A 24,921-nucleotide genomic window follows, 5' to 3' on the forward strand; every position below is an offset into this window, starting at 1 on the left:
AGGACGAATGGATGAGGACCAACAAGAAGAGGGGGCCAGCAACCCACCTCAAAGTGACTCTGCTCCACCAAACGTGCCCACCCACACAACACCTCTAGTAGAGGTGCACAACAAAATAAGCACAAAAGTGTTGCACCCACTCAAATCGGGGATCAACGAACATGTAACACCAGTAGGAGGCAGACTAAAACACTTCTTCCAGGAGTGGAAGAAAATAACAGACAAATGGATACTGAACATCATACAGTTTGGATACTGTATATAACTGGAAAAGAAGCCCCCAAACAGGAAACCAAAAGGAAAGGCGCACTCAGCAAAAGAACTTGGCTACTCCAACAGTATCCAGGTATACTACACTGTGTAAGAAAAGTAATCTGTAAAGTTATCGACTTGAAATCCTATTGAAAAGTCAAGACAAAGTATATGTACAGTATTGCATTACCAGTAATTCAAACGGTCACCAAAATAAAGTATATATACAACTGCAATTCAAAACTGTTGCATTACTGCAAAGTATTTATCATTTACCTGTGCCAGGCCTGCCAGGTTCTAGGAACTAAAATAACTAAAAGAATATTTTCATACAAAACCACTTGGTCTAAAGTTCAGACTTTGAGTGTGTGATTTAATTTTCTGATTGAGTGAGTACAACAAATGCTCAACACTACCCTCTGATAAAGCCTTCCTGCTGTCCCTACACTACCACAAAGAGTAAGGTGCTATCTACTTTTACCTCTGCCTACCTTTAGGGTTCCGCTGGACTCTGTGCACACCATACCTCACTTTGGTATAGTATATACAGAGCCAGCTTCCTACAGGAGAAATTAGCTGTAGAGAATAAGGAGAGCTATAGTAAAGTAGTGTGAGAAGATTGGTTTCTGTTGCAGTAACCCCGGATCCTCCCCCCACCCCCCCTCACTTTTTCCCAGACTACTGATTCACTTTTTACTTGATGTACCCTGGGTCCCTGCCAGAATATATATATATATATATATATATATATATATATATATATATATATATATATATATATATATAGCAGATCCATTGAAATTCCCACGTTATAGTTAGTTGGACTCATTATAACTTGCGCGCCTGCAATGCACTGCTGATGACGTCACATATTACATCACTCATGACATCACTGATGACACCATCCAGTGAATGTGTGTCTTTCTGAAAAATAAATGTTTTATATATGTATATGTAAAAGTCAATGGAAGAATAAATGTTTAAATGAGTGTCTAAATGGATGTTTTTTTTTAATTTATTGGTTAACTGGCTTATTAAGTGTATCTTAGTGAATACATATATTAGCGAGAAATGCTTAAATATTTAAATATATGTATTAGTGTTTCACTTTGTGTATAAGTGGCTGCATGGGTTTGTGAGTAGCTACGTGTGTGTATATGGGTTATTAGATGTTGTTTTTAGTATCAGTATGAGTGTCTGTATGGTTTGGTGGGGGTATGACTTAGCACATAGATGCATCAATGACTGACTCTGTATGTGTTTTGAACACAACATATGTGCAGGACTGTATGGGTGGATGAGTGTGTATATGTGTGTGTTAGTGAGTGAATGACTCTCACTAGTGTCTTTATCAGTAACGACATATGTTTTAATCTATATATATATATATATGTGAGTATTGATGTATATAAGTGAGTATATGTGAGAGTGAGAGATTGAAAGAGTTCCTGTTTAAATAAGTATGTGTTTCTATAAGTGATTGTTTAAGAGGGTAAGTATGTGTAGGTTTCCTTAGAAGTAAGGTGGTAGTGTGTGTATAGTTGGATATGCTAATAAATGGATGTTCAATAGTTTATTTGCATGTGAGTATGTGTGTGAGTAACTTTTGGAAGACTGTCGGTGTGTAACAGGATGTATGTGTATCACTACATATGATGAGTGAGTATATGTATGAGTGACTATATAGAACTGTTGCTGAATGAGTGGATGTGTATATAGATGGTGGTATTACTGAATTGGTTGTTGTAACTGGTATGGGTATCTATTTTTTTGAAAATGTTAGTTTCTGTTTTTGAATATGTTTCAAGGGTTACATTACACTGAAAGGAGGTCTGTCACTCTGTCACAGGATGGTGTCATCAGTGATGACATGAGTGATGTCACTGACCATGTCATGAGTGATGTAATATGTGACGTCATCAGCAGTGCATTTCAGGCGCGCAAGTTATAATGAGTCCAACTAACTATAACGTGGGAATTTCAATGGTTTTATGTCAGTAAAATTTCCAGCTAACTATAACTGGTGTGAAACCTATGTTTTTTTCAGTGAATTTAATAGGTTTTTTAAATGCTAATTCCTAACTATAACTGGTGTGAAACCTTTGGTTTTTTCAGTGAATTTCATAGGTTTTTTAATTGCAAATTTCTATATCCATGAAATGTAATATTTTTTATAATGAATCCTATAATGTATATTTGTTATACTATTTTTTAATGTATATTATTCATGTTTTTTTTTTTTCCCTGGAGCGCTCCCGGTGCGCGTCCCGGTGAGCGCACCGGAAAGCGCAGTCTTGCGGCGCGCCCCAGGAAGCGTACTGGTGAGCGTCCCGTTAGCGCTTTTTCCGCGAACGAAAACATCATCGTGACGTATCGTGTAGCCGCGTCCGCGTGATATGCACGGCGTAAACGCACCCGGAAGCACTCGAGCGCATACGATCGCGCAAGGTAAGCATCCGACGCGCTTACGCGACGCGCCCCGGGACGCGTCGCGTAAGCGCGTCGGGTCATGTGACCTAAAAATAACACTTTTTATTGGTGCAGGACAGTTTTGGTTTCCTAATGATGAAAGCCCCCACCTTTTTTCCTCATTCTCACTTTGTACTTTGAGTGAAGAAGACCTGTTGAAAGACCTCTCTGTACTTTTTTGGACTGAAAAATGGCTTCAGCAGCAGTAGGAGCATCTCAGCCACCACCACCACCACCACCACCAAGAGGACCACCACAACACCACACTGGTGGAGATGAAGAGGAAGAGGAGGAGGAGAAAGAGGAGGGGAGGAGGACATTCCTGCCAGAAGACAATACCCCATCTAGGCCAAAGCTATACATTGTATGGGAGTTTTTTTCCATCCCAAGTGGCCAAAAAAGTGAATGCACCAAAGGTGACTTGCCTAATCTGTAACATGGAACTTTAAAGGGGGAACCCTAACAAAAAATACTCATTTGGCAATAACACCATGATTCGCCACATGCAGCGCAAGCATCCTAACAACTATGCTGCGGCAGAGGTGTGAGAACTGGCCAGTAACCCTCCCCAATCTTCACTCAGCACCTCAAAAAGAAAGCAACCCACTCCATCGGGACCAGAGAGATGGTCCCAAACATTCAACCCCAGTTTGGGAAATACAAGATCACTTGTATTTTTTGTGGGAAAACCATCACTTATGGTGAGCAAAGCATAAAGCTCATCAACCGTGCTGGTGACCACCACAAATGCCCCAAAAATCCATAATTTTTTCCTGGTTTTTTTGCTCCAGTTGAGCTGTTTTCAATTCCTTGTTTTTTGTTTCTCCCCATAAAAATAACAAAAAAAATATAAAATAGTTCATAAAAGCCAAAAAAAGTACAAAAAGTTCCAAAAAATAAAAAAAATATAAAACAACAAAAAGAAAAAACATTTCTTTTCAGAACTACCTCCAATTTATAAAAAAGCTACATTTTAAAAAAACTGTCATTCTTTTTCGCCCATGGTACGCTCCCCGGTACGCTCCCCCCGCGCTAATCGAAAAAAGAAAAAAAAAAAATGTTTTCGCCGCGGGGCCCTTTTATGGCCCCCACATCAAACCTAGGGGGTCGGGGGGGGTCTACCCTGCCCCCTTTTGGTCATTTCCCCCTTTGTTTTTGCCACCTCTTGTCTCGATCCTACCGAGACACAAGATGGCGGCCGCTCCGGACTGTTTGGACCGGAGCGCCACGAGGCAAATTTGAAATTTTCAGGCAGATTCCTCAACCGGCGCCAAAGTTATTCCCAATAGAATGTTGCGATTTCCCTATTGAAAATAATCCTAACTAGAACTACCTACTGGCGACCGCCAGTAGGATATATATATATATATATATATATTCTGCTCCGTTGGCTGTCATTCACTTTCCCTTACACTCGTGATCAGGTGCTTTGAAGCGCGGTGACAGACGCCGCGCAGATCCAGCAATCCTAATCTCCACTGCATGAAAGGAACGTTGTGATGTGAACGTTGTGAACCCCAGATTTTATTTGGTTTTACAAAGAGTACACCTCCAGACGCGTTTCGGCTTGCCGCCTTGCTCAATGTATAATATATATATTTGTGTGTATATATATATATATATACACAAATATATATATATACCCCATTGAAGGTACAAGATGGGAATCGAACATGCTGCTAATAATTATTGTCATCTCGAGTTTATACACATCCATCAAACATGAGGTTAACACTGTTAACATCTCTATTATGGCCATAGACCTTCTAGATGATCTGTATAGGTTTTTCTTGTAATTATGATCTACATTTTCTTTGTTTTCTTGTGGTCTGTAGTTATGAATTCACAATATAGGTTCTCCTCGAACAGAAACAATTGCAATTACATGTCTAAATTGGGAACCCATACAAGGCAGTATTCTGTATAGAAACTTTTTTGACATAGCATTGCAATCCAAACTGTAATGTATATATGTAAATATGAACAAGCAGGTTCGCGTGATTCAGCCCATACAGCTGACCGAATCTTGGTATTTAAAAATAAGTTGACCAAGTTGCATGATAAGTTTGAATAAGAGGCTGGGACAGAGTTTCAGTATAGGGGCGCATTAGTCCCTCTAAATGAGCCATCAGTTGAAAAGCTGTTCTTAATCATGAATTACGTATGATAAATTGTAAATATGTAAATACTTATTGGTTGAATGACGACGCAACTTAGAATAATGAGTTGGTAGTGCAAGTTGGTCAGCGAGTATCATGGAAAGCTTTCCCATTACAATATGGCCACCGTGAAAATGCATGGTGTTTTCTTTTCTTTCGTTTTTGAAAAGCTCACAGTCACTTTCTATGTTTATGAATTAATTGTATAGCACATCTTTATTTAAACACGACATTGAGAAAATCATGTTAACATTGACGAAGGCGGCAGCGCCGAAACTTGTTTAACTGTCTGCAGTGTCGACCAAAATAAATGGTAACTTGGACAATGTGAATGGCTTGGAGTGGGCTCTATTAAAAGTTGATTTTGCGCAACGATAACCAGTGCTGTGGATATGATTAGGCATTCCAACGTGCGTTGAGCGAGCACCCGCTGTGCTGAGGTGCAACGGCTGGTGGACTTGTGCTTGAGAATGAATATATATAGGCGAGACTACTGTCATCCGACTTTCTCACTAAAAATTATGGCAGCTTGGCAGGCAACTTTCTTAACAATTTTAAACATGTGCAGCTGAGGGCAAAGGACGTAATGAACATAAACAATATTATCGGCTCAAGGGAGCTTGCTGGGACTAAGATGCCTGACATTTTGGACCAACAGTCATGGTCGGCAGCATGGACTTTTAAATTCATTTTAAATTCATTCGAGTTCATTACTTGATACAGACTTTACAGGACTATGAGTTTGGCTGCTGATTTTATTTGCCTTAAGTAATCCTACTGTGACGTAAACTAATGCATTAGTGTTATTTTATCTGTCTGCTCTAATAGGACCATCCATCAGTCAAGTTTGCATAGTTCGTGATTTTCATTATTACGTTATGTTTGACCTGGTATGTTGCAGACTTCTAGCTGTATTTTACAGACACACACACATGCATATTTTGGGCTATGGAACGATTGGTCACACAAGAATGTGTTTTCTATGTCCATGATGAGGTCCAGTGGGAAGGGTTATATAATGTGCTTAATTAATGGCGCCAAACCAGATTGAGAAAGGCCTCCGTGTAGGCTGAAACGCGTCTCTTGTACCTGGGATTGAGGGCGACATGATTTAATAAATTGATGCCGAATCCTGAAACCACTTCGTGCCTGTGCCTTCTTCCATGGAGTTTGCCTTTGTGGGAGCTGGATGTTCTGTATATATATATATATATATATATAAGTCCACAGCAGGAAATACCGTACTGCACGCGTCGAGTCACCATCCGCAGCATTTGATACGCAGCATCCCGTTTGGAGAGGTGCTGCGTATCAGACGCATTTGCAGCTCGGACCCGGAGTGCCAGATTGCCCAACAGGATAGCAAAAGACGTTTCTTAGCAAGAGGCTATGCCCCTGGTGTTGTGGATAATGCTATAAACAAGACTAAATGTCTAACTAGAAGTGAGTCTCTGCTTCCCAAAATGCAGAGGGAGGATTTGGTCACCAGTTCTCCTAATATCCAAACCAGAATGATCCTCACGTACAGCAGACACCACCAACAATTGTGGAAGATCTTTACCCGCAATTGGAATCTGGTGCAAGGGGACCCTGTTATTGGTGGGTTGGTTTCTAACAAACCGGCCCTCACCTTTAGAAAAGCTCAATCAATGGAAAACTGTCTAGTTAAAAACAATCCTGAGATAGTTACCCAAGGAACATGGATGTCGCAGATAAAGGGTTTTAGAAAATGTCCACGTTGCAAGGCATGCAAATTCTGCAGCAACAGAAACCAATACACCAGTCCGTTCCATGCTGAACCCATTCCAATTACCAAAAGATTGACTTGCAGAACAGACTTCGCTATCTATGTGCTGGAGTGTCCTTGTGGGCTAATGGTACATCGGCAGTACAAAACTGTCAGCCAACAAACTGATACTCCAGCACGTTAGAGCCATTACGGGTAAGGATCAAGCGCACCCGGTGGCTACACATTTCGAGCAGTCGCACAATAGCAATCCCAACTTGGTACAATATTATGTAATAGATACAGTTGACCCCATGAAGCGGGGGGGGGGGTGTAAATCGAGAAGCCAAACTCTGTCTCCTTGAGAAACATTGCATAATATAACTTGATACCAAGTATCCTTTGGGGTTGAATTCTAGCGAAGATTTCCACACCTGTCTGTAACCTATTTTAGAATGTTATCAGGTAATGCTGCTAATTTTGAAAATTCTGGGTTCTTTGATCTATGGATTTTGATCAGGTTCTCATTATCAGAATGGGTTTATATTGAATAGGAATGATTTTACTGACAATATTTGATTAGGATTTGACCGCATGAATTTGTATATATTCACTACATAGGTTTTGGGTGTTCACTCTCTAGGGGAGGTACATAGTATCAGTATTAGATAGCCAAGGCTATCGTTTTAGAGACGCTTTGTGACAAGATTATCTAGTTCTTGCACTTTTACACCATTTTAGATATAAGAGTATATTATGCACATATATTTTATATACGGGAATTTGACAGTTTAATGGATCTGAATTAGTGCGGAAGAGATGAATGCCCACTGGGGCTATATTCAGTCTTTGTAATAAAGATGCAGGTAAACATTACAGTTAATGAATGCCCACTTGGGCTGCATACAGTCTTTTCAATAAGGATGTAAGCAAGAGAGACATGATTGCATATAAGGTTTTATTTGTTTATATGATGAAACCTATGAAATAGAGTAGTATATATTTTTATATTTCTATTTAATTGCAATTGTGCTTTTATCATCGATTTAGTGGGTGATTTTTTAACAAAGTCTACAACTTTTTGTTATTTGCACATTTAAAACATATTTTGCTGCTATGAATACAATGCTGCTAAAATAATGTTTACATATTTTGTTTACATTACATTTGCGAAATTTGCACATTTAGTTTTTACTAGGCTGCTGTTAATATCTTGCTGTTAGTAGGAATATGGCTGTTATGTACATCCAAAACATCCTGTACTGTTTCTTGCTTATTTTGCACAGTTCTAATTGCACTTGGCACGTTATAGTAATTCTTTACTATCTATGATGGACTGGGTCAAATGTCATTTCCTGTATTTGCACTTTAAAGTAGCCTCCTCCTCCATGGCAATGCGTCATGTGATTAAGACCCAGTGGGGGTCGAAACGCGTCATGGTGGACAGGCTGGTTGAATATGAGCGAATAAAAACTTGATTGGCACGGATTTGTGGGTCCACTTCTCAGTCTCGCCTTGCTAACGGAGGTTCAAAAGCGGCGATTTTGTGTATATATATATATATATATATATCATCACACGATTCCTGACAATGTTACCAGGAAAAAACGGCCAGCACACAGATGATGTGATCTGTTTTCTTTATTCCGTTTCCGAACCCCCCTACACCCCCGACAGACGCGTTTCGCTCAAGGCTTCGTCAGTGTCGTCAGTGAACAAACATTTTCGCCATTTTAAACAGTCCGCCCTTTCTGGTTGGTAAACATAGAAGATGGTACATAGAACTATTTTGTGGCGGCCATTTCTTAGTGTGCAAATACATAGTTTTCTATTCCTGTTCAAAGATGGCGACAGATAAAGTGCTCAGTGCAATTATGTGAAAAAAAAGGTTCGACATGTGACTGAATAATTATTCTGACTATCACATATTTACAATTTTTACATTAAATGATACCAAACAATCCTATTTACATTTTTTACAGGCGTTTTTAGAACGTTATGTAGGGGTGTATCCCCGATTTCATCTGCGTCAAAGTTGTGTGCAAATCCAATATATACAGGTGATGAGATTGCTCAGCCCAATGCCCACTATTTACAAATCTACAGTATATAACATATATACATATATATTATCAATTCTTCGGGCAGATATTTATTGGACTAGGCTAGTTAATTGGCTGTTCTGCCCTGTATGGGCTATTGATTTACCACACCTTGCCATCTTGCTTTTTTGGTATCATCATGATTATTACAAAATTATTCAACATGATAACAGAACGGGCATTTACCAATTCAAAAAAAAAAAATATATATATATATATATATATATATATATATATATATATATATATATACACACACATATACATTCCATCTGGCCCAAGTTCGAGGCTCCCGGGTGCTCTGGGGCGGTGCACGCGAGGCGCGGCAGGACCCGCCGCGAGTCAAATGAATGCAGCTTTTCCCCTTACAGAGAAGTTTGTTCCTCGTGCACTCCCGTGTGTTATTCAAATTAAACCACACTGGTTTTTAGTCGATTGTAGGCTCTATTTCCAGCAACCAGCAACACCTTTAATTGGGGAAAAATTAAGGGGGAAAAAGAAAAGGATTTTCTTTGTATGAATAAATTAGTGCAAATTAAAATTAATATTGTGCAGGGTAGGTATCATTGTTTCTGATCAGTTTTTGGTTAATGTTCTTCGAGTCAGTTTAAAGGTGGCAGTGTAGTTCTTCATCCTGATTATGCCCATAGGGGCTCAAAGTTCGAAAGTTCATAATGTGTTTCGATTCTTTTTGTCTCATCACTTTCTCACGGTCTCCACCTCTTTGATTGGGTCCGACACTTTCAATTCCATAAAAAGTTAGAGCTTTCCAATTTCCTTTGTTCCTTTTCCATATGTTTTGCCATTGCGTTGCTGCGATCTGAGTTAATAGTAGCTCGAACATGCTCCAAAATGCGTAGTTTTAATTCTTTTTTTGTGCTTCCGATGTACTTCAAGGAGCACGGACATTCCAAAGCATATATAACAAATTGTGTTTTGCAATTGATTAATTGATCAATCCTCCACAGTTTTTTATTCGCCATCTCTAGTTCCTTGGTTGTTTTGGCAATACAACAAACTTTAAATCCAGAGCATTTATAAAATCCTCTGGGTCTGCGCCATACTTCTGGTTTTTTTTTGTTCTTGAAAATGACTATGGATAAGTTTGTCTCTCAAATTTTTGGCTCTTCGATAAGTCACATTGGGATGATCCCCCACTATTTCCGCAACTTTTGGGTCCATATGCAATATGTGCCAGTTTTTTCTGAGGATTTTGATGATTGCTTGATTGGCCGTTGAGTGAGTAGTAATGAATCGAATTTTTTCCTCATCGTCTGGTTTTTGTTTTTCTCTGAGTAAATCAGTTCTTTTGATACTGGAGGAGCGATTTAAAGCTGTCTGAATCCATGCTGGATTGTATTTCCGTTTTTCAAATCTTTTTCTGGCAAAATTTTTGTGTATTTGCCAGTCATCATCATTAGAACAGATCCTCTTTATGCGAAGAAATTTTCCGTATGGAATATTGTGTATTAAACTTGGTTGGTGAAAGCTTTGGGCATGTAGGACCGCGTTTGTTGCGGTGCTCTTACGATGTAATGTTGTTTGTAATACATTGTCTTTCACAAAAATCTCCGTATCCAGAAAAACTACCCTTGATTCACTGATTGTGTACGTGAATTTTAGACCGAAATTTGAGTTGTTGAGGATTTCAAAATAGGTTTCAAATTCTTCATTTGTTCCTTCCCAGATTAGCAGCAAGTCATCTATATATCTTAACCACGCTATGGTTTTCTGTACAGCTACATCATTTTCAGATCTCCATGCCATGTTTTCTCCCATTGTCCCATTGTTAAACTTGCATATGATGGACTAAAAGAAAAGCCCATCGCTGTGCCTTTAGATTGACGATAAATTTCATGTCCAAATAAAAATATGTTCTGCTCCAGGCACATTGAAATCATCTCCATAAGCATGTTGTTGTGGTCCATAAATTGTATGCTTCTATCCATAAGGAAAGATTTGCAAGCCTCCAAACCAATTTTGTTCTGAATATTAGAATACAAAGATACGACATCCATCGTGATCAGCTTGTATGAGGGTTGCCATGGAGTGTCTTGCAGTCTTCTCAACATGTCCCCCGTGTCTTTTATGTACGAGGTTAAGCCTTTAACATATGCAAAAACACATCTATATAATTCGCAATGGGTTCCAATAGGGCTCCTTTAGCTGAAATTATTGCTCGGTCTTCCTGGAGGTCTAGTGGGGTGTTTGTGAATCTTCGGTAGAAAATATATTGTGGCCATTTTTGGATGTTTTGTTTGAAGATATTTGTACTCATCACTGTCAATCAGTTTTTGATTGAACCACGTGTCTCGTTTTTTGTCTAGATCTTCTTTCAGTTTTGGCAAGGGATTGGTTTTCAATTTTTCGTAATATTCCTTATTCTGTAATTGTGAATGAGCTTCTCGCATGTATGCCTCCTTGTCTAGAACAATAACATTGCCGCCTTTGTCCGCAATTTTAATTTTGATGGTGTCATCTTTTTGAAGTGAGTTTAAGGCTTGGCGTTCTTGTTTAGTTAGATTGTCTTTGGTGATAGGAGCTTTCAATTGGTAAAGATCCTTTACGACGCATTCTTGAAAAAAATCTATTTTGTTCCCTGGTGGTAATTGAGGGTAAAATTTAGACTGTGGTTTCATTTTGGAGATTCCAGCTCCCAGTTGTACACAATGTGTCTGTACTTGTCCACCCCCCTGTTGTGGGGTCTGGCTTAGTTCCATCAAGTTCACAAAATGTTCAGCATCTTGTATTGGTGTTTGCATTGTTGGTTGAATAGTGTTTCTTCTGTAGTTGGCCATATCTGGTTTGTCAATGAATAGTTTCGCTAGTTTTATTTTTCTCACGAATTTATAGAGATCTATCCGTGTTTCAGCCAAATTCATACCACTCGTTGGACAGAAATTCATGCCTCGTTTGAGAACCTTTAATTCCAATTCACTCAATTGTTTTGATGATAAGTTGATTACTTGCAATTCTTGGTCGTCAGATGTTTCGTTTTGTTCTTCATTTGATAATGCCATTTCTTGATCTATCTCTGCGATATCCTGATGTTTATTTAGGAATTCCACTTTTTTCTCATATTGCGTGTCATGGTTCCTACGTGGTCTGCGCCAGAAGCTTGTGCTGTATTTTCGCTTGCCTCTTCTGGTTTGTTTTGGGGTGTGCTTCCCCGTCCCCTTCCTCTCTGGTTTAGATTTTTCGGAGGGCCCATTGTTTTTTCCCAAGTCCTTTGATTGAATGCTAATTTCAAATCGTCTAAAAAAGAACTCCTTGCTCTGGCTTCTCTTTGTTCCTCTTCCCCTCCGCTCAGGCTAGGTTCTGTTGATGCGAGGGAGGATACTGAGGACATGCTTCCCAAATTTCCAAATTCATTGTGTCTAAATCTCTCTCATATTTTCTGGCATAGGTAAAAATACGACCATCATCGTAATCATGTTTGTCCCTTTGGAACTTAGTTTGTTTTCTTACCCTTACATTTTCTTCGTGTTTTTCAATGTACTTTTCCAGGTCTTCCTTGAATTTTTTCATTTCTGGGTTTAAATCAATTGTGGCCAATTCTTTTTCCATTTCTTTCAATTGCTTGGTGATTTTGTCCAACGCAATCTCTACGTGTTTGACTAGAATCTCCATTAGTCCTAATGAAGATTTCAGGATAAATTCTCCCCATTCGGTTAATAATTCATTGCTTGTGTCTTGATGGCTGGGCATGAGGTTAATGCGTAAACCACGCGGTACGTGTTTGACATCTAAATATTTTTTGAGGGCTGCGACTTCTCACCACTTGTTAATTTCTTTTTTGGACAATTTTTCCCATGCGCGCAGTTTATTTCTAACATCTGATTTACGAGCGCCACCGCCTTCCCTGGTAGCCGCTGTTTCTTCTTCAAAGCATGTTTGGATCAGAGTATTCCGAGATACCTCCCTTTTATCCATGATGTGCTGGTGATATTATTTAAAAGCTGTTTCAACACTTCCTGCTTGTTTCTTTGTATCAACACAGTTTATTGTAGTTTCATTTTCCACACGACTCACTCTGTCACACTGAAGCCTTTACCGGTTTCTTTTGAACTTAACTTATTAGGAATTCAGTTCCCCGAGTTTTTCTTTCACTCGTAAAGTTGTCAAAGTTCTGTGACATATGTTAAGAACCAACCGACAGTTTGCAATTTATGCGCTGTTAATCTTGTATAATTGCAGGCGAATCCTGCTGAGGTCGCTTACCGGCTACAGGGTACTTCGGAGAAACCCGCTCCCTCCGGAACCGCCGTCTCCCGTTTCCAGCCTGCGCTTGCAAGGTTTCCTCAGCGTTTCTTCGCAACATTTTTAGATTCAGTGTCAATCCTGTTGTCGGCGTTCACCCGAGCCTTCTTACGAAATTCATTCCATCTGGCCCAAGTTCGAGGCTCCCGGGTGCTCTGGGGCGGTGCTCTGGGGCGGTGCACGCGAGGCGTGGCAGGACCCGCCGCGAGTCAAATGAATGCAGCTTTTCCCCTTACAGAGAAGTTTGTTCCTCGTGCACTCCCGTGTGTTATTCAAATTAAACCACACTGGTTTTTAGTATATATATATATATATATTCCCCCCTCCCCTCTTTGCAGGCTGCGTGTCTTGGTGCAGAACAAAGTGAAGAGTCGACATGGCACACATCCTTGTGTGCCATGCCAACACCCACTGCCCTCTCATAGATCAGTCACCCCTCTAGCTGGGTGCACTATACCAGTGGTGAGGGTACAAGTGCATGAGTCCTATACCCCTACAGTGTCTAAGTCCATAATGGCTACACTGAACTGAGAAGTTTGGTATCAAACTTCTCAGCACATTAAACCAACACTGATGCCAGTGTGGGATTTAATGAAGAATGCACACAGAGGGCATCTTAGAGTTGTCCCCTGAAAAACGACCTTACACTAGTTTCCAGGCTGAGTAGCTACCATCAGCTACCACCACCAAACTTGTTTCTGGACCCCTGTGTCAAGAGCCTGCTGCTCTCTGGGGGCAGGGTCTGAAACAATGCACATCCTGGGACGAGGTGCCAAGCCTCCTCCCTCAGGATGGGCAGGGTCCCTGAAAGGGAAGCTTCAAAGGCTTGCCGCCTTTGTGAGTTTCCCCAGGCCACTTGCTGCTTTCAGCAACTGGTCCCCACTGGTTCCGGCCCCCACTTTTGGGCGAGAAAAACAGCGGTAAAAACAAGTGAGGAAGAGAGGTGTGTCCACCTCTGCCAACTTCACCCCTCAGGTGGGGGAGACAAGGTGAGACACAACTCTCAGTCCCCGCCATCTTGCAGATGGGGGGACCCAGCCAACCAGGAAAAGGCTTATGCCCCCCTCCCACTGGGGGGTGGTATAATAATTCCCTGGGGTGTACCTTTTCCTACCTTTAACACCTCTAAATCTTCTATTAAGTGGTACCCCTGAACCTTGCTTCCTCAGAACAGAAGAAACTACAAGAAAAGAAGGACCTTACAGCCGTTCAGAAGTTCACAAGAGGAAGACGCCCACTGGCTTGGCCCCCGCCCTACTGGCCTGTCTCCACCTCCAACCTGCTCCTGCGAAATCCTGGTGTCCTGCAGCCAGCAACCTCATAAAGCCCGGAGGACCTGCCTCCCTTCAACCACAAAGACTGTGTCTCCTGTGACACCAGATCGTCTCTAACCTCTGGCTCCGGCTGGACACCGTGAACCAGCACCACTCTGCACCCGGTCCACGGCCCAAGCTCGAGTGTGCAAATACCACTAGCTGGTCTCCCTGGCTATCCTGACCTGAGATCCGGCAACCCCTGACCTGCCTAAATCTGGAAGGTCCCACACACTGCGACCAGGAGCTGGTAAGAAGATCCGACCTAAAAAGGCACCCGACTCCCCAAGGCCTTGGATGGCCAAACAGACAGTGCCCAACCAACCCCCAAGAGCCCAACTTCTCGCAGTGGTGGTCGCACCCAGAAGACCTTAGTCACTGAGCCTACAATGAGTTATTAATTGAGAGAGACCCCTTAACACACCAGGGGATTAGAGTACTTGCAGACAGTATATAGAGACCATTTCTAATACATGGGCTAATATTGGTGTAAATAGTACACCAATTGATTGATCTGAGTGTTTCCACCAAGAGATTTCCCCCTCTTTTTCACTGAGCCTACAATTTGCAAACAGGGCGTCCGACGTTGAAGCAGCACCCTGCACCCGGCTGCCCTAGTGTAGCTGATGTTACTTTGTTTTCCTATTTGCCCTCGGCTAAGGTCAAGGAGCTTTGCTCCCACAACAAAGTGGCCTGCTCGTCAGCAGCCGCAGGCCCCCTATCCCCCATTGGATAATATTGGGCCTCAGCACTCTGCACCTGGCCCCGTTGAGGGTGTAAGGAGTGCATCCCTGACCCTGGGGGACCCCGGACTGTACCCCAGATTCTATCCCCAGAATCTCAACTCCCACTATTGAATACTTAACTTAAAACCGATAACACTATTTTCCTCTGTAGGATAACATTGATAACTGTTTTTCTTGGAAAAGTTTCTAAGTTTTGAGTTTGAAAACCTAAAGAAATTCTTTAAAATTGCACTAACAAAAACCTTTTTACTTACCTGTTTATAGGAAATATCCCAGTGTAGTATCCAGGTGTACTACACTGTAAGAAAAGTATTCTCAAAAGTAATTTTACCCAAAATGCTATACAAAGAATATGTATTGTATCCTGAAAAGCATTGCATTATCAGTGGCACTACTGGAATCAATTGAAAGTACATTTACAATTGCAATCCAAACTGTTACAATCTGTATATTTACTGCAAAGTACTTATCACTTACCTGTCCCAGGCTTGCTTAGTTCTAGGAAATAAAATAAAATATTTTTATACAAAAACAATTGGTCTGAAATTCAGTCTTTGAGTGTGTTAATTCATTTTCTTACTGAGTGTGTACAACAAATGCTGAACACTGTCCTCTGATAAAGCCTTACTGCTCGACCACACTACCAAAAATAGAGAGTAAGGTGCTATCTATCTTTACATCTGCCTACCTTTGGGGTTCCACTGGACTCTGTGCACAGTATAGCTTACTTTGGTATTCTATATACACAGAGCCAACTTCCTACAAGTAGTCCCTCATATAGTTGACTGCCGGCGCTCAAGAGAAGGCAGAAGGATACCACTAACAGCCAATGTATGTATGTATTTGAGCTTGTAAAGCGCACTGCTACCCGTAGGTTTCCTGGCGCTGTATAACACTGGGGAACGAGTCCTGGCTTTCCCTGTGAGATGGTCCCTATTGGGCACCCCCAAGGTGAAGCCAGGCATCCCGGGCATTGATGGGGCCGTTTGTGGAGATTAAGCAAGCTATTGCCCAGAGTTGCTGAGTGGGACCCATGGTTAGTGGCACCGAAGGCCAATAGCATTAGGGGAGAGATAAATAATCCACTGGCTGAGAGAAAATGTGATTGACTGTTTCAAGCTATTGGCTGAACAGCTCATAGAAGAAAGCCCTTTGTTGCAGGGGACAATCCAATGCTTATAGTATATTATGTCTTTGTGTCAGCTGTGCTGTCCCAATCGAAACTTTAAAAAAGTAAAAGGGGGGGATATTTTCATAATTTCACTCTTTCTAGTTGCAGGTGATGAATCTAATTGATATTCCTTAGTAATGTTAATTGGTATATGTTGGACCCGGCCCTTTTGGCAGGTTCACCCTGTAACTTTAAAATTTTTCCCTAGCCTGTTTCTGTAACCTGGTGTTGGTGATTTTAGGTCTCTGCGCACTTTTTCACTGTGGTCCAGTGTCAAGTGCTTGCGCTCTGTGTGTGTGGTGAGTGACCTGCCCTCCCATAGGAATGCATGGGGAATATGTGTGACCGTGGTAGTTCCTGATGTGTGGGGAGTGCAGGGTCGAGTTTGGTATGTCCGAACTCGTGAGATTGAATGCTGCGCAATGATGTATGCGGCATGATTGTGTCTAGTGTGGAAGTGCCACTTCTAGAAGTTGTAATGTTTGTGTAATTTGTGTCTGGCGTGTGATTGGCTGGAGCTGGCTGGTGAGCCTTGCTCCGGAAGTCAGGATGGGTCTGCCCCGGTGGTGAATGGAGAGATTAGCATGCTGATGTGAGGGAGGGGTACACCTGGGACCTGAATAGGGCTGGGTTTTCCCTCCACAATGCTGGCTCCACCCCCTGTGGTGCGTCTGATGTCCCTAGCCTGGCCAGTGAAAGGGAGTTCCCCATAACCAGTTGTAGCTGGTTCTTACATTGCCTACACCCTGCTAGACAAAGGAATTTTTGTGTATAAAAAGAGGCTGTGACCTCTTGTAAAATGTTCTTGTGCTTGACTTGAAACAACCAGGGGCGTGCTGATGCTGGGGCCCAGGGGAAGGCTTGCCTCCCTGGGCCCTGCCCAGCCCCTGGATGCTAGAAGACTTCTGGGCCCCTTTGACCTTGCTGGCTATTTTCTGGACCTTGCAGAGACTTTAGGGTCCCCTTTTTACTTTTTCTTGATGCCCCTAGGGCTGCTGGGACCATTGGCCCCCCAGTGTTGCTCTTGCCAAGGCTTGTGATAGCCTAAGCGCCTTGGGAGCACTGTACTTTAAAAGCCCCAGGAGGAATGCGTGGTGTTTTGCAGCACGGCGCGGACTGATGAGGAAAGGGAATCCCCGGCGAGGGATTCCCCGAGAATATTTCAGTGTGCAACGGGTGACAACCCCGCTGTTGTGCCACTGCAGACTTTATTTAATTAATTGCGCCGGTGCCCACCCCGCGACTTTGCCCGCTTTTGTGCATTGGAGAGTAGAGGGAGCCTATCCTTCGCTTTCGCCCCGAGACAAAGATCGCCGCCGTGGCCTGCCTGGTTCTGGGCGGGGCCGCTGGACGGAAGCGACGCTGCGGCCAGACGAGTAAGTGTGGAGCGCCAGTGCGGGGCTCCCGTGAGCGATGGGAGCCCCGGGATGTAGACAGCAGAGGAAAGGCGGTGTGCTCCCCTAGCAAGGCTCTTGTGAGTAGGAGAGCCCCACCCGCCGCCGGTGAAGAGACCTGGTCCCGGGGAGGGAGACCGGGCGAAGAGGAGCCCATTCTAGGACAGAGCGGCGCGGAGTGTCCTGACCCCCAGAGCAGGTGAGTGGCGCTCTGGTGTGTGGGTGCCTGTCCCAGGCACAGTGACTGTGCTGGGCGGCCCCGTCTGGCAGAGGGCCGCCCCAGCCAAGGTGATGTCTGTTTTGAGCGCCCCCCGCCGACTAGGGGGCAAGTCCTTGCTCCTAAAGGCCACCAGTTATCGGAAAGTCCCCGTGAGAGGGGGGGGGGGTACTTGGGTGGCACCATTTGTGTACCGCTCTGCTGGCTAGCCCCTGAGTTGCTCAAGAGGGGCCCGTGGTTGCTTCAGTGGAGGAGCGGTGTTCCAACGATTGGGGCATTGCTTTTCCTGAGTGAGGGGCCCATGCTTATTTGAGGAGCCAGTGTGCTCCAAGGCACCCGATGACTGCTAGAGCCCCGTGGCTCCCGCTTCTGGCGCAATTTGTTTAAAGGGCAGTTCTCTGATGCCTGAGAGGGCTCCTGAATGGCGCAATTGCTGGGGCGCAGTTGATGTTAGAGCCAGATGGCGCCACCAGCCCTAAGCTGTTCCTAGAGCCCAGAGGGCTCCCCCGTTTGGCGCAGTTCTGTTCTATGGTCAGTGAGGGCCCTGTCGCAGTTTTGTTGTTTCCCAGCTGCCCAGCAATTAGTGGGCAGCTTCACTGTTTACGCGCCAAGGTAGAAAGAGTCCCTGTGAGGGACGGAGATGGCACAGAGGTGCCAGGCCTTCTACAGCTGCGCAGCACTTAGTGCCAGCTGCAACGTTTAGGCCCTGTTGTTCTCAGCTGCCCAGCAAGTAGTGGCCAGCTGCAACGTTTAGGCCTGAGCCGGTGGCGCACCCCTGATTGGCGCTGCGTGGCAGCGCGCCCTGACCTTCTGGACAGAGGGCATTTGAGCCCCTTTTTGAGATGGCCAGGGGGCTGGTATGTGGGTAGGGCGCAAGGCCCTAAGGTGATTTTTACGCAATGTGATTTTACCATGTTTATGATGGTAATTGCCTAATATGATTTTTGCGCAATGTGATTACTAGGTTTGTGATGATGATTGCCTAATGCGATTCATGTGCTTTAAATGTGGTGCTAGGAAATGTAATGCATTTAGTATGTTTTACGCACCCTGTATTGATACCTCTAGAGATGGATTTTCCTGTGGAGGTTTGTGTTAGTGAGATTGTGTTTCACTATGATTTACGCCCTTAAATGTGAGTTACGCTAAGGGGTAGGGTCTAATGTGGTTAGACCAGTGAAGAGATTGCCTACTGTATTTTTACTGGTTAGGCCTAAATGTGATTATGCGTAATGTGCTTTGCCTTTATGCTTGAGTTATACTTCTAAAGGTGCTCATGCTTAGAAGTTTGCTTTTCCTAGTATGTTATATTAGAGAGGTTGTGTCCTGCATGATCTAGGCCTATGGTTATTAGTATTGCGTAGTGTGTACCTACCTGTCACCAGTGGTTACTGGTTGTGATCTATAATTATTTGGTGTGACAGTTATCCTAAGGGCTAGTTCTACGAAGTGCTGGTTCTGACAGTCCCACGTGGCCCTGTCCTGGTGTAAATAATCCCTTGTGAATATTGCCTGTGCCAGTTGGCACAATGTATATTGTGTAATTACTATCTGTGTTTTGACAATACAGATGTAGTTATTTTTATATTTCCTTGTGTGGAGGTCCTTATGTGGTGTGCCTAGGATGTTGTTGCTGTTGTGTGCGTGCGCAAATGCTTTACACATTGCCTCCGGGATAAGCCTGTCTGCTCGTGCCAAGCTACCAAGGGGGTGAGCAGGGGTTATCTTGGCGTGTGACTCCCTTGCCTTGACTAGAATGGTGGTTTCTGCCTGGCTTTGACGTAAGCCTTAGCTAACCAGAAATCCCAGTTCTAACAGTATAGTAAATTAATACAGTTGATATTGCTTCACATTGGTTTTGGAGATTAGTGTTTTTTTTTCCAGCTCTCCATTACGTGTTTAGAGTAAATCCCATGATAAAGATCTGTGATCGCTACTTTCTTTGTAATTTCTAAACTTTGATTTTCTCATTAACGAACTGACAATATAATATCCTTGTTTCATTACTATCCCCTAATAAGAAATGTTTTATTTCTGCATGACCGGTATTTTAAATGACTGATTGGGAAAAAGATACTTGTATCATGTGTGGCTGTAGATACATTTTCTGCATACTCCTGCTATATCGTGTTGTGCTTGAAAATTGAAACTTGTTTTTGTTGTGATTATTCTCTTAGTAGGGAATGCGCATGGTAAACGACTTCATTGTTGGATTGTTTTCTCTGCCATCGGGTTTGAACACCAATCGATGAGGGTCCTGGTCTCACCGCTTTCTATGTGTGTACTTCGGGCTCCCGAGATAAGAACTACAATCTGTTGTCAAGATGATGATTTTCATTGCAGACACCTAACAAAAACTTTAGAACATCACTGGGACATTGAACTTCGATCCCAGACTGTTTGGTACCAGTGCCTCGTCAGGGCTCAGACTCCATACCTCTGACTCTAAAGAACGAAAAGTACTAAGGGTGCTTAAAGGGGCACCCTTTAAAAAATACCCCCAGTGTCACTACAAATACCAATAAGCTGACTCGTACAAAGCCTGTAACCTGTTTCTCTCACCCGATCACTGGCACTGTGTCTTGTTGGGATTTGTTTGTAAAACGACCCTCAAACAGTGAAGAGATCGCCATATAGCACTCCTCATGATAGATACACTGGCAATCTGCTGTGGCTGATCAACTCTGTGCCGAGAAACAGGAGCAGGAAGACCGTATCGCAGTTCCTGCTAGCACACCAGACCAGCGTACAGATGATTTTAGCTGAAGAGTCAGACGTCGAGCAACTTCTATGGGACTTCCAAGAAAATTCACGGACAGGGTCATGAGTATCGATCAACCTAAACACAAGATGAAACAAGCGCACACTGAGGCAGAGTACTGGCTCTCCGCAGGATGGACATCAGCTCATCTCGTGGGACTCTGCCACCTCTTGGACTTGCCTAGCCCTTCGGACTCCGGTTGGCCCCGACGCAAGGCATCAGACCCAAAGAGGGAGTCTAATAAAGGCCTGGATCTCACATTGAATTTGAAAATAGTTTCCTCTCCAGAGGCACCAATGAAGCAGATCCACTCAGGGTTCAGAGGGCTCACAAAAGCTGTCCTTGCTAGACTGTAGGAGGTGATTGAGAGGCAGGCATCCAACCACACATGGAAGTTCTCTGACAGGAACCCTAAGGACTCGGAGCCCACATCCACCCATATGATCAGGCTCACTCTTCACAAAGAGCCTACAGAGGTACTGTACTGCAGCCAGAGTGCTTTAATGATGTGTTTACTAGTCATCCTGCATGTTTACCTTCTTCTCCACCAACACTTCAATGAGAGGTGACCCCCACATCACCTTCCTCACACTCCCCTCAGGGTTCTCCACACCCTTTTTCCAACACTTAGCCCCTGTCCTTACATCTGCCCTGATCATTGCGAGATTCTCTTTTTAGTGGTGGTAGCTGCCCAACTGAGATAGGGAAGCACACATCTTAAACCTAGACGAAAGGCTGATTAGGAGCTAAGGGAAACAGGAATGCTTAGATGTTCATCTCCCTCCTTTGCAAAATGGGATTCACAATAAACGCCACAAAGTCACACCTCCAGCCAGGCAAATCCAGCCTTTCCTGGTGTCCGTTCTAAATGCTGACACCGAAAAGGCCTACTCCAGCACTCTGATGCTGTCTCTTCATCAGCCAGTTTGTCCTTTTCCATTCCGGTTAGTCATGCGCCTCCTAGGCATGAAGACTTGCATGCCAAATTTCACTGGCATCCACTACAGCAGTGGCTTTTGACACTAGCCTTGGCAGAAGGTCATCTACAAGATCTTGTGTTGATTGACTGGAACCAGTATTTGTATGCAATGTTATTGTGGCAGCCAGGCGTTCCTCCACTAAGACTGTATATGCCTGCCGGTAGAACAAATTTGTAAAACTATATAATGAAGTCTAGTGACCATCCTTCTGCTTCCCTTTCTGATTTTCTGCTTTTTATTTGATCTCTTGCCCAGCTATGCTCTGGCCACCTTGAAAGGGTATCTTTATTTTATTTAAATTGTTTTATTTTCCAAAAACCATTATTCGAAATAAAGAAGACAGTACAATTGCATAATTCCACATTTGTGAGATGTGAGAACACTGCAGCACGATGACATGTACACAATCAAAAGACCTTAGAGACCACACCATAAAGGAATATCACGACCTCAATAAAGAGGGGCATGAATAAACGGTCAGGGGAAAGCACCAATTGGAAACGGGACAATCAGGGAGAGTAGGCGGACCATGACCAAAAGGGAAGAGCCTAAAGACCGGCACCGGCGGCTGGCGCGGGCGGGGAGCATGGGAGGAGACGCTGTCTGTTGAGGGTCGCGACTAGAGAGATCAGGGGGCCCCATATATCAAGTGGACGTGACTTGGCTGGCATGTGGTCCCAAAATTCGGTCAAGAAGGTTTGGCAGCGGGAAGCGCCCTCCAACCAGAGAATCACCTTGGGTGCGGGCCGTCTGCCCCAATAAGTGGAGACACTGCGCCGCGCCAGGACCAATAGCATGGCGATCAGGCGGCGGGAGGTGTTCGGGCAGAATTTGACAAAGCCCAAGAGACAAATCACTGGGTCAGGTTGAAGTGGTGATTTTGGAGGTAAGTACACAGACCTTTTGCCCAAAATACTGAGACTCGGGGGAACAACCAAGCGAGATGAGCAAAATCAGTCGCGGGAGCGGAGCAGCTCAGGCATCTGTCACTCGCCACAAAGCCCAGTCTGTGAAGCTGGGCGGGATTGCGATTTAGCCTATGTATGTATTTAAAATGTATTAAGCGCAGGCGGTAGTTAGGGGAAGGGTGTTTGATCTGAGTGCAACAATACTGCCAACTTGGGAGATCTCGATACCCAGGTCCTCGCACTGTGCACCTGATTGGTGGAAATGGAAGAAGCTGCTAGTGTATAAGCATAAATCTTTGCTTTTTCTGCTTTCCTGATGCTGCCAGGTCAACCCTCCCTATTTAAATCTCCTATTGTACTTAGACTCCTGATGGGACTTGTACATCTGTTTCCGCCTGCCCCTATTATTATGCCTCAGTAGGACCTTAATTTGGTTCTCACTTCAATGTGCACTCCTTTCGAGCCTCTGCATAATTGCCCCCTCTGGCCGGTCACCATTAAAACCGCCTTCATAGTGGCAATTACATCTGCCAGGAGGGTGGGCGAGCTACAGGCTCTATCGTCGAAACCTCCCTTTCGCACAATATTACAGGACAAATTGGTGCTTTGCACTAGAGCCACTTTCCTTCCGAAAGTGGTGACTCCTTTTCAGATGGAATAATTAGTAACCATGCCCACTTTCTACGGCCCTCTGCATCCTTCCAAAGAAGAGGAGCGACTCTGCTGCCTGGGCCCAAAAAAGAGCATTGTCGTTCTACTTTGACCACACTAAAGAATTCTGGATAGACGACCAACTCTTTGTGAGGTACGTCGGAGCGAAGCAAGGCCGTGCAAAGCACAAGAGGACCATCTCCCGGTGGGTAGTCCTCTGTATCAAAATGTGCTATGCTCTAGGCAAGAGGTTGCGTCCTGAAGGTTTAAGGGCTCATTCCACTAGAGCTAGGGCTGCTGCTACTGCTTTGCAACGAGGAGTCCTAGCCCTGGACATCTGTCAGGCAGCAACATGGGCATTACTGCCTGGATGGTCAAGTCCGCAGGGACTGCCATTTTGGTCTGCCGAACTTACTAGTGTAAATTTGTCCGCAGTCCCTCCTGTGGGGATGGCATTTCTTGGGTATCTATTCCAAGGTAAGGAATCTGCGGCTAGATGTCTCTATCAAATGGACAAGTTACTTACCTTCTGTAACACCTTATCTGGTAGAAGTGAACTACAGCAGAATCTTTACAGACCCACCTATCATCCTTCCCGCACTGTGGACAAGTTTCCGGTTCAGGGTTGATACCGATCAGTGCCCTAGTTCCTGAAAATCACAACAATTGCAGTACTTTTCATGGCTCCCCATTTCTGTCGTGGAAAGTTGTGATAAGTAACTAACATCATTGCATCGAGGTGGTGCCTATATGGGCGACATGGACGTCACTCCTGGCACACACAATATCACGTGGAGCTGACGAATGCCACCTACCGGCGTGCAAGGGTATTGCTCGAAGAAAAAACTTCCGGAACCAGTCTGATGCCTGGGAAATTCAAAGCTAAGGAATCTCCGGCTAGATCATTTCTGTACCAGATAAGACATTACTCACGGTAAGTAACTTGTCCTTCATGTTGTGTAGCCAATACTATAGGCTATTTCTAGCTCCACTATGCCTCTACCTGATGTGCAAAAAACAATCTGGAGATAGAGCGGATGATCATGCCCTTAACCAAGAAGAGGAGTAGTCTCAGGATCTCATGACACTAGACTTCTTTGAAGAAAAACACGTTGTAAACGTCTATCAGAGCATGTTAATTTATAGCCCTACATGCAGCGACTAGATGCTTACAAGGTAAATAACGTAATCCTTCAGAAATGTTAAATTCAATAGACTAATTTTCCATTTACCTCTTGTTTCATTCCTGGAGAAGCTGCATGAATTGCTCAGATTATCAGCGGTTTCATTCATAAGTAAAACTGAATTTGTCATTTGGGAGAATAATTCCTTTGCCTCCCAAAATAGTTCAGGTTTTTAGAAAGTACTTGTATCACGCAGTGAGTGCCTCGAAAGTGCTAGCTCAACCATCAGTTTACCTCTACTGGGCTGCTTCCTGTGCCTGCTAGATTGGTGAGATCATCTAGTAGTTCCGAGTATTTTCTCAAACTTCTGTTTACATAAAAATGTAAATCTCAAACTGCACAAAAATCATAAAAGGACAACCAAAATTAAATCGGCAATGACTTTTAATGGGTAATTTTGGAGTTGGAATGAGCATGCGTAGTTTGGGATAAAGTGAAATATTTCATTTACTTTAGAATAATTCACAAAATAGCATTGACAATAAACATATCCTCAGACAATGGTAGTATCTGAGATGCACAATGACATTTCATGAATGGCTGAGAAATCCTAAGCCTGGAGTAGAAAGGAGCAAGCAATAACTTTTATAATTTTCACTATTGATTGATTTTTGAGTTTCTGTATAAT

General features: G+C 43.5%; 1 protein-coding gene across 3 annotated transcripts in view; it reads left to right on the forward strand.

Moving 5' to 3' along the window:
- Positions 1-24,921, forward strand: part of NUP153 (nucleoporin 153) — a 442,622-nt gene that overhangs the window by 201,821 nt on the left and 215,880 nt on the right. The gene's annotated exons all lie outside the window — the stretch shown is intronic.

The sequence above is a fragment of the Lissotriton vulgaris genome, chromosome 4_1 (assembly GCF_964263255.1).
Source record: "Lissotriton vulgaris chromosome 4_1, aLisVul1.2, whole genome shotgun sequence".
In the NCBI taxonomy this organism is placed as follows: domain Eukaryota; kingdom Metazoa; phylum Chordata; class Amphibia; order Caudata; family Salamandridae; genus Lissotriton; species Lissotriton vulgaris.